The 11,316-nt window shown below is 44.3% G+C and overlaps 1 protein-coding gene across 1 annotated transcript in view; it reads left to right on the top strand.

The window, feature by feature from the left end:
- The first annotated feature begins 4,135 nt into the window (after positions 1 to 4,135).
- Positions 4,136 to 11,316, top strand: part of LOC121538617 (zinc finger and BTB domain-containing protein 46) — a 92,795-nt gene continuing 85,614 nt past the window's right edge. The window contains exon 1 of the mRNA XM_041846793.2: positions 4,136 to 4,464. The gene's annotated coding sequence lies outside the window, so the exon portion shown is untranslated. The remainder of the gene's footprint in view (positions 4,465 to 11,316) is intronic.

The following is an 11,316-nucleotide window of genomic DNA, read 5'->3' as shown; positions in this document are numbered from 1 at the left end:
CAGGGATGCTGGCCCATGTTGACTCCAATGCTTCCCACAGTTGTGTCAAGTTGGCTGGATGTCCTTTGGCTGGTGGACCATTCTTGATACACACGGGAAACTGTTGAGCGTGAAAAGCCCAGCAGCGTTGCAGTTCTTGACACAAACCTGTGCGCCTGGCACCTAGTACCATACCCTGTTCAAAGGCACTTCAATCTTTGGTCTTGCCCATTCACCCTCTGAATGACACACATACACAATCCATGTCTCAATTGTCTCAAGGCTTAAAAATCCTTCTTTAATCTGTCTCCTCCCTTTCATCTACACTGATTGAAGTGGATTTAACAAGTAACATCAATAAAGATTCACCTGGTCAGTCTGTGTCATAGAAAGAGCAGATGTTCTTAATGTTTTGTATACTCAGCGTAAATAGTTGGTAAACATTATTAAAGTGACCAGTGTTCAATGATTATGTACATAGGGCAGCAGTCCCTAAGGTGCAGAGTAGAGTCCCCGGTGGTAGCCGGCTAGTGACAGTGACTGAGGGGCAGAGTAAGGTACTGGGCAGAGGGCAGAGTACTGGGTGGAGGCCATCTAGTGGTGGTTGTTTAACAGTCTGATGGCCTGGGGATAAAAACTGTTTATCAGTCTCTCTGTCCCAGCTTTGATGCACCTGTACTTTCTCCGCTTTTTAGATGGTAGTGGGATGAACAGGCCATAAATCGGGTGGCTGAGATCCTTGATGATCTTCTTGGCCTTCCTGTGACACCGGGTGCTATAAACATCCTGGAGGGCAGGCAATGTGCTCCCGATGGTGCGTTGGGCTGACCCCACCACTCTCTGGAGAGCCATGTGGTTGGGGACGGTGCAATTGCCTTACCAGGCGGTGATACAGCCCGACAAGATGCTCTCAATGACAACAAGTTCATCCATGTTCTCCAAACATCCAAAATCCGAAGTTGATCAAAACGTCAAATTTCGCAGTGTTTCTGTTGCTCCTGCTGCTCTGTATTGTTCCATTACTCCAAACGTCAAATTTCAAAGTTAAGGGTTAAGTTTAGGCTCATTCAGAATAAGGTTTGGGATAGGGTTAAAACCAGAAATAAAAAACCAGTGTCCACAACTGGGATTGAACACACAACCTTCTGATCCAGAGTCATGGGATTACACTCATCCACCACACCCTAGCAAAACCCAAGCCTAGTTGATGGTAATTGCGCTCAGAGTTGCACCTAGCGGCCAGTTTTCAAGGCATGTATAGACGTCCAATTTCGACATCAATCTTGAACAACCTGGCGGTCAATGGTGCATCTGTAGATGTTTGTGAGGGTCTTAGTGGCCAAGCTCATTTTTTTCAGGCTCCTGAGGTTGAAAATGCATCAAGGGACCATTTCAGGTCCTCAGTGTTCACGCCAAGGAACTTTAAACTTTTGACCTTCTCCACTGTGGCCCCGTCAATGTGGATGGGGACGTGTGCTCTCTGTTGTCTCCTGTAGTCCACGATCAGCTACTTCATTTTGTTGACGTTGAGGGAGAGGTTGTTTTCCTGCCACCACTCCGCCAAGGCACTCATCTCCTCCCTGTAGGCTGTCTCGTCATTGTTGGTAATCAGGCCTAACACTGTTGTGTCGTCAGCAAACTATATGATTAAGAGACGTGTGTGTCCACACAGCCATTAGTGAACAGGGAGTACAGGAGGGGGCTGAGCACGCACCCCTGTGGGGACCCCATGTTGAGGATCAGCGTGGTAGAGGTGTTGTTGCCTACCTTCACCACCTGGGGTTGGCCTGTCCGGAAGGGGTTCAGACCCGGGGCCCTGAGCTTAGTGATGAGCTTGGAGGGCACTATGGTGTTGAAGGCTGAGCTGTAGTCGATGAACAGCATTCTTTCATAGATGTCCAGGTGGGATAGGGCAGTGTGCAGTGCAATGGTGATTGCGTTGTCCGTGGATCTGTTGGGATGTTATGCAAATTGTAGGGGGTCTAGGGTATCGGGTAAGATTAAGGTGATATGGTCCCTACCTAGCCTCTCAAAGCACTTCATGATAACAGAAGTGAGTGTTACAGTGCGATAGTCATTAAGTTCAATTACCTTCGCTTTCTTGGGTACAGGAGCGATGGTGGACTTCTTTAAGCAAGTGGGGACAATAGACTGGCATAGTGGGAAATTGAATATGTCTGTAAACAATACAGCCAGCTGGTCTGCGCATGTGTCTTACTCACATTGGCCACAGTGATTGGGAGCACACAGTCATCGTGAGCGGTTTGGTGTTGTTTTCTTCAAGGTGTTTAGCGTGTCTGGAAGCAGGGCATCGGTGTTCGAGACATGGCTGGCTTTCCCTTTAGTATTCGTGATTATCTGGAGTCCCTGCAACATGTGTCTTGTTCCTGGCAGGGATTGTGTTTGCCACAGCCGCTACACATCAGCATTACACTGACCAACCGGAGGGATAGGAAAGAGAGAGAGAGAAAGAGAAAGAGAGAGAGAGAGAGAGAGAGAGAGAGAGAGAGAGAGAGAGAGAGAGAGAGAGAGAGAGAGAGAGACTGTGTGTATTTGGGCATTACAGACATACAGACTTAATCCACATTGCCCAACAACCTCCCTGATCCGGCCCTCGGCTCCCAGCCCGATGAAGAGTGCTTCTTACCCACTGCTGTGCCACACACAACCCTCACACACTCCTCTCCCTTGTTGTCACACACACACACTCTCTCTCTCTCTCTCATTTGCCTTACTTCCTCTTCATACATACAACACACACACACCTGCCTCTCCCCACATCCTCTAAAATACATAGACCTCGCCCACTTCCACCCATTGCTCTCCCTGGCGTAACACACCCCAAGCTGTCCTGTCCTGCAACTCTCCTTACATCCCTAAGACACTCTGGACCGCATTCTGAGAAGTTCAGAAATGTTCTGTCTGTCTGTGCTATAATGTCAGATTTAGCAATGAGACAGGCTTGGGTGAGGGCACTGAAATGGATCCAAAAAGAAGGCATAATATCTCATCTGATTGTGATAGACATTGAAAAGATATCAGTGGATGTAAAAAAAATATATATATATATATATATATATATATATATATATATATATATATATATATATATATATATATATATATAATCTACAATTGACATGGATGGCATTTTTTTGTGTAAGTAATGTCTTCTTCAATTTGAGTAACTATGATATGATTTGTGTGATTTATCTGTAGATGGATGAAACAATTCATAAAAAACGTATTTTGTTTTGAAGGGTTGTCCAACAGGTGAAAAATCCTTTAACATCTGTCTGACTGATAGATGGTTTCCTGTTTTACCACAAGAGGGTGTAGCTTGGTCCTTGCCTTTCATTCAAACGACACAGAGTGGACAGAGCATGTCTTCTGTTCTCACCAACACCCACATACTGTAGCCCCACAGAACATGCTCTCATGTGTAGACCCCTGGTGGTATGCATAAATGTATAGATAAGCACATACTTCTCCATGTAATAGCCTACTCACTGAGCCATTAAATATGGAAACTCCCGCACAAACTGTATTACCATGAGATTGTGTCAATTCAAATCAAACACTCTTTTACAGCAGTTGATATTTATTTCAGAAAATCTTGAATACGATATAGATACTGTAGATATAGGTAGAGCAATACATGTCATGTATATTATTGCACATAATATTGACATGATATTACACATTACACACACTATTTAATTTCCAGTTGTTGTGCTGTCCATATGACAACCCAGTTTAGCGTAATAATATTAATATTAATAATAATAATACATTCATATTATTATTAACTATTCATAATATTGTTTTCATGACACACTGAACACACACCAACAAATAGCCTACTATTTTCTTTATGTCATGATTTCACGTCGTATTATCATTAATAATAATACATGAATATTATTTTTATTAACTATTCATAATATTGTTTTCATGACACACTGAACACACACCGACAAATAGCCTACTCTTTTCTTTTATGTCATGATTTCACGTCGTGCTACTCAATTGCAATAATGACACTAATATTTATTTGAGCTGTCAGATAGGTGGGGGAGTGTCTGGGGGGTTGGTCGCTGATAGAACCGTGTGTGTGTTCATGTTGCCTCATTTCCTGAGTCTGCCCAAAGACACAGGGAGATACGGGGACACAGAGCGAGGGAGAGAGCACCATAGGGAAAGAGAGGGAGAGAGACAGACACAGAGGGGGAGGCTGGTTCCTGATACCAAGACAGGAAAAAGCAAGGGAGGGAAAAAGAGAAAAAAAAAGCCTGGCGGAGACAGGGAGAGAGGGGGAGAAAACAGGGGAATAACATTTAGAGACATAAAAGGCGTAGGGGAGGAAATAAGAGAATACTGTGTTCTTCTGAACACCCCCCTTTCTTTCTCTCTCTCGCGCAGTCACACCGGATTGGACTCCAAAGAATCTACACCGCGTCTACCCCAGACCCCATGGGTTAACAGGTAGGCTATGTCTGCCGTGCTCTTTCATTGTATTTCCTTCATCACCCCTTCCGTTTCTATTCAATAATGTAAATAATGTAATACAAAAGCTGCTGGTTTTATACGGTGATGCTCTCAAAAGGTTTATGTGCCTCCTTTTACAACAATGTAATGTGCATACTAGTTTTTTGCTCAGATGGTGAGCGTACATGCGCGCACATTATAACCATTGAACAATGCAACTCTTCTTAATGAATGTCACAAGTTGAAGCGGTGTGTCGTTACTACCATTAACGGGTGGTTTTCGGTGTGTCTGTATCATGTCACGGACCGCATAAGTGTATTTTGACAGCTCCTCGGCGCGATACATTTGAGCGACATGCTGGAAGTATAATCCGCCTACATTTTTAGTGTTGCCGAGATACGTGACAAGCCAGATGTCTACTTAACGTGAATGTTTTATGTTGTTGTCATTATGAGATGCTGTCATTTGCTAATGTAGAATAATTGTGCACGTGCATTGGCGTAGGGATTGGGAAAACACGATTTAGTCATATTGCAGAATAAAACGCTGTAATGAAGCCCCTCTGTCACCGAATATATCCGTGAACCCTGAATATTGAGGTAACTGTCAAAGTTTTGACCCCAATATTAGGCTTTAGGGGATTGTCACCCCACTGTGCAAAAACTGCTTGAATCAACATTGTTTCCACGTCATTTGAACAAATACATTCAATGTGATGACGTTGAATCTACGTGGGAAAACTGATTGGATTTGCAAAAATAATTTCATATTTTTTTCACTTCACTTTTAACCTAAATCCAATAACATGGTGACATTTTATCTTGATTTCACATTGAATTCACGTTAGTTGACAACTCAACCAAATGTAAATCAAAACTAGACCTTGAACTGAGGTCTGTGCCCAGTGGGAGGCAGATAGCTGTCACTAATCGTGATGCCCTGGTTGTAGTATCCGTTCTGTGAGGTCGGTCGGGGGTATTTAAAATGAAATGCTAGCATCTTGGCAGGCAAGGGCTTAACCCCCCTTCTCCAACTACTCCTCCCCTTGGTTAACCTCTGAAAGGGGGATTTCTCCAGCTGGAAATTTCTGCTGTGTCAACACCCAACCCTAAAGTACCAGATGAGAGAGGGGGATTTCAGGTTTCAGACTCAACGTTTTTTGGGGAACCTTGTAGCGATATGCGATATTAATCTGATCCGTCTGCAGGCGCTTCTTGAGTTGAGTGAATGTCTGGCGTCAAGTGTTTTCCTTTGATGCTGAAAGAAGCTGAAATGTCAAGCCAAACTGCTGACATGCTTTGCCCGTCTCTCTTTGCCTGTTATTGTGTGTGTCTCGGTCTCTGTCTGTGTCTGTGTCTGCCCCCTCAAAGTGGTTAATTCCTTCTTCCTCCATTTTCTACTGTGCTCAGAAAATGAAAGGGGAACAACCCCACTTTATTCATACGCTGACAACAACACAATGGTCGCGTTCCCCTGCTCAGTGGCCGTTTACATTAGGAAGCGGCATCGCTCGGTGAAACATCAGAAGCCATTCACTATCAATGGAAGGAAAGCGAGAGAAGCTGAGTAGGCGGGTGGACCACTGAGCAATGCGAGCAAGGGCAAGGGAGCTAAACAGGGCAGGTAAACATTTGGGGAAAGCTGCATTTGATTCAAATCCTCCGCGATATCACGACGCGAGTGACCAATCGAAGCTCACCATAGCTTCCAACTCCCACTGGATTGGCTTACAATGGCTGTTGTAAGCACCACATGAGGGCGAGGCTAGCAAGGCTGGGCGAGGCTAGCATGGCTGGGCGAGCCTAGCAAGGCTGGGCGAGGCTAGCATGGCTGGGCGAGGCTAGCATGGCTGGGCGAGGCTAGCAAGGCTGGGCGAGGCTAGCATGGCTGGGCGAGGCTAGCAAGGCTGGGCGAGGCTAGCATGGCTGGGCGAGGCTAGCATGGCTGGGCGAGGCTAGCATGGCTGGGCGAGGCTAGCATGGCTGGGCGAGGCTAGCATGGCTAGGCTAGTGCTGCTTGTATAGTGTAAATGCTCTGTCAGACGTTGCATGCGTCAACCAATGGTTGCGTGACACGTCATCGACTGTGTCATTGACTGGCAGATTGTTATAACATATGATGTGGTTAGCTGATACGTAAAATACCTATCCAGGCGTTGTAAGATCTGGCATGCGTCAGCAATGCCTGGGCAGAGGAACGCACCCATAGTATCGGCGCACTGTGCGCCAGGTGTGACTCCAACATTGAAGTCGCCTAAATCCAGTGACGTGCAGTCAGGATAGGCAGGATAGGCAGTGCTGTGTTAATCTAAAAAGCTGTTATGAAATGCCAAATAAAAAATTATGTAAAAGATTGTCATTCTTTTTTGTATCTAATGTTTTTTTTCTCAATTATTCTGCTAGTTTTTATGCTCAAAAGCTCATATTTTGCACATGCCCCAGCTAGCACATTGGATCAGGGCCGATTCCGGCTGAGAGTCGGGGCACTTGGCTGAGAGTCAGACTCGGCAGACGTCATGTGCAAGGCAATTGATCAGCATTCAAAACTTTGTGGATGGGGCCTCCCGAGTGGCGCAGCAGTCTAAGACACTGCATCGCAGTGCAAGCTGCGTTGCTACAGATGCTAGTTCGATACCCGTCTGTGTCGCAGCCAGCCGTGACCGGGAGACCCATGAGGCAACGCACAATTGGCCTAGCGTCGTCTGGGTTAGGGTAGGGTTTGGCCGGCAGGGATGTCCTTGTCCCATCATCCAATTGAATGCACCACACTCAGCCTGACAGACACAGCAACCTGGAGCAGACAGTCGATCAGAGATGAGAGGAGGGAAATGTTTTACAACATTTTGGACAAGTGTTCTAATGAAAGCTAGATTTGATCATTTTGTCATCTTTGGCCATACTTCACTGTCACCGAGAGGTTCACCCTGATGGACAGATGAATGCATTTTCCTTTGCAATTTGTGGGTTAGGCTACTGCTATGCTTTCATCGTTTTATGCAAGGCTTTCTCCCAATCAAACAATGAATGTAACAGAGTTCCAACTCAAAAGTTGTTTGAATATCCTAAAAACGTATGGTAGCCAGGGGACTAATAATGAGAGAGAACAAACAATATCAATAGCCTATAGAAAAATCGAATGACAAGTTTAATCAAGTTTAAGCTTATTAAGAAAGAAATGGTCAATGCGGGCCAGGAAAATCCTTCCATGCAAGGTTGAAAGCCAAATGGCCAATAACCTATCCTTCTACTAGGCCTATCATAAAAGCTTTAAGACAAGTTGAAATTGTAAACAGTATCTTATTTCCCAAATATTCTATCCTATGAAGGTGTTGTCCTAATGTTGCCGCTTTCAAAAATAACAAGAAGGAAAGTCTATAGCCCAAGCCTAGGCATAGGCTATTCTCAATCACGAATAAACATGAGTATAGACAACATCCCTTGCTAGAATTTCGTTTTGATGAGACACTTTTTTTACTTTTTTTTAGAACTGTATTTTTCTGTCATTTCGATTGTTGATATGGACATTTTGTTAGAACCTTATTTATTATGTATGTGTGTGTAATAATATTTCAATACTATGTGTGTGTGTGTGTGTGTGTGTGTGTGTGTGTATATGTGTATTTGCGTGCGGTGCATTGGAAGAATTGTAAATCCATTGTGAAAGGATATGGATGAAATGTGTCCATATATTGGTATTTTAGTGCCACCTATTGGGTGTAACTGTGAACGCTAGATTGGTCTATGGCTGAGCTGAGTTGAGCAGTGTGTCATTTTGTCGGATAATATGAAATATGCCGCCATCAGAGGCTATCGCTTGTGTATCTTGGTTACATTGGTATTTACATTTGATGATAATTGTTTGTCAATTTTGGTTAATAGCCTATATCACTCTGGTTGTTGGAGCTATCTGTTGTATGGTGAACTTGGGCTTAATCAAGGTTTATTTGCGAGTAAATCTGGCTTTGATAATAGCCAGTGTCTACCCAGCCACCGAGCTCACCGCACGCCACTGCCTAAATCGTCTGTCTGATCAAATCTATCTATGTCTGACAAGTGTCTGCTATTATGTTATTCCCTAACTAGCCTACAACCTCTGATAGTTCTATCTGTAGCCTTAAAGATTTAATCGCAAAATCACACTGTTATTTGGTCTCCCCCTTAAATTTCACCTCCTCCTTGACTGAAACATTACCTAAATATGCACCACAGTAAGCTAGTAACCTGTTACTATTTTATTATTCCCAGATTCTAATATATTTTATAGGCCTAATAACTTTAATTTATAGCCTAAGACATTATAAATGTGTTCTAAACAATTATAAATACGATTCATTTAAAGTTATAAAGAATGATAAACCTGTATGTCGCGTTGCTTTTCATCTTTTCATGGCTTTTTATTATATGCTTGCTAAATTAACCATTATTACCATTTACTGAAACGATAGCCTGTCAAAGGCAGGTGCCATTATTAGCCAAATGAATGGGGTAAAATGGAGAGATGGTCAGAGAGAGGAGAGGCACACAATGCCAGGATAGAATTCAGAAATACAACTATATTTATTTGAAGGAACCCTTGTTGAAGTATGGAACCCTGGAGGTGTCCTAATTTAGGAGGTGTCAAGTACGGAAGTCAGTGCTGAACCCTCGTTAACAGTGACGTCTTCACCTGGGTTGTTATCAACAAGGTGTAAGACAAAAAGGAGAGTTGAGCAAATAAAGAGAGGGAGGGGAGGGTGGGGGGGGGCTCAAGGGCTTTACACTTGTACGGTACACTTGTCAGTTGTGTGTGCATGCGTATGTGTGTTGAAGCCATAGGGGAGGAGGCAAGTGTTAAATAGACAGGTTGTTAATCTGAGCATTCGCACAGAGAGGAGAATTTGGGGGAGGAGGTTGCTGGTGGTTAGAGGGAAAGTGTGAGGGGGAGAGATTGAAGGGGGAGCGAGAGAGAAGAGAGGGGAGGCGGACTGAGAGAGAGGGGGGTAGAAGGAGGGAGAGAAAAAGAGAGATAAGTGTGCAAGGCTATACTGAGGGAAGTGGGGTTGCAGGCTGGCACACACCTCACTGCTTAGTGAATGTGCGTGTGTGCGCGTGTGTGTGAGTGTGTGTGCAGTGTGTGTGTGCAGTGTGTATGCATGGGTGTGTGTTTGTGTGTGTGTGTGTGTGTGGGTGGAGTGCTCTGTTCTCATGGCTGAAGGCTTTACTCCCGGGCTGTGGGCTGAACTGTGTGGTAACAGGTTAGGAGGCTTTAGCTGCTAAAACACAGGGGACCTACTGTATGCTGCCCCCTCATCTACACTACACTGTGTGTGTGTGTGTCTGTATCTGTTGGCTAGGTGCTTACGTATTCCACTCTCTGTGTAGCTTTGTGTTAAACTACCACAGCAAGTCATTGAAAAGAAGCACATTCTGTTTTTCTCTTGCTCTATCTATTGCTTTTTTCTCTGTCTCTCTGTCTCTCTGTCTCTCTCTCTCTCTCTCTCTCTCTCTCTCTCTCTCTCTCTCTCTCTCTCTCTCTCTCTCTCTCTCTCTCTCTCTCTCTCTCTCTCTCTCTCTCTCTCTCTCTCTCTCTCTCTCTCTCTCTCTCTCTCTCTCTCTCTCTCTCTCTCTCTCTCTGTCTCTCTGTCTCTCTCCCCCTCGGAGCACAATCGTTAATGGGAACACCCTCCAAAATGAGTTGTTTACACTAGCTAGCATGCCATGTACACATCCCATTTTACACATCACATCTCTGAGGGATTCTGACAACTCTCTCTCGCTGTCTTTCTGTTACTATTAGCATTTTTACGTTTGATTGGTGTCATGGCTGTTAGCCTCTTTCTAACCTAGCGACCTTATACGTCATGTTCACATCAAATAGGTTCATTCTGCTTTAGCTCATTGTGTCTACACCAAATACAGGTGCTCCTAATTCCCCCAGGGTTGTGTGTGGTTGTGAGAGGGGGCCAGGTGTATGTGTATGACAGCTGTAGTCCCTAGCCCATTTTGACATGCTCATCACCCCAGCATAGTGACTTGTCAGGTGGGTTCAGGCCCTCTCCTCATGCCCCCCCATCTCTGCTCTGATTTACCTGGCTGTTCAGGTGGTCAGATGGGCTTTAATATTTAAAGTGTGTGTCCCTGTGTGTGTGCTGCACAAAAATGCACACAAAAATGCACATGAAAGTGCCAAGCTGTGTGTGTGCATGTGTATGTGTGAATTTACACCAATCATAACTTTAACCATAATGAAGTCCGAGAAGTCAGTGTTTTAGGATGCTTGCTATAAGTTAAACCTGTTTTCTCCCTGCTTCTGCTTCCCCACAGATTAACTATATTGGGTCCGGCCTGGGGTTTTACTCTTCGTGAACCTCACTCTCCCAGCCTCGTTCACAGGAGAAACGTAAATACTGTTAAAATGCAAAGCACCCCTGACACACACACACACATACACAAACACACTCACACACACACACACACCCTCTAGTTCCGGATCCCATCTCGCTGCAAGAAATGAAGAGCGGGATGCTAGCAGACAAGATAATGAGAGACAACAGAGAGAAATCATCCAATCAGCTTGCTCTATTCCCCCCAAGTGCTTTAGGCTGGGCATCTGCTCTCAAATAATATACACAGTATATTGTTCATTAATTAGTTTAGAATATTTTTTATCCAATTATTTATAACAAATTCAGTTACAGACTAGGCTTGGGCGGTATACCGTATACCGTGGTATTTAGACATACCGACGGTATGATTTTCAATACGACAGCGCCCCTTGTGTGCACATCTGGTAATAACGTATACCCCGGTATGGTACAGAAATGGTATGAAAGTACGAAAATCTGGATATAGCATATAGCATATAGAATA

This window comes from Coregonus clupeaformis, chromosome 24, assembly GCF_020615455.1.
Source record: "Coregonus clupeaformis isolate EN_2021a chromosome 24, ASM2061545v1, whole genome shotgun sequence".
NCBI lineage: Eukaryota > Metazoa > Chordata > Actinopteri > Salmoniformes > Salmonidae > Coregonus > Coregonus clupeaformis.
This window is presented reverse-complemented; position numbering and strand designations above follow the sequence as displayed.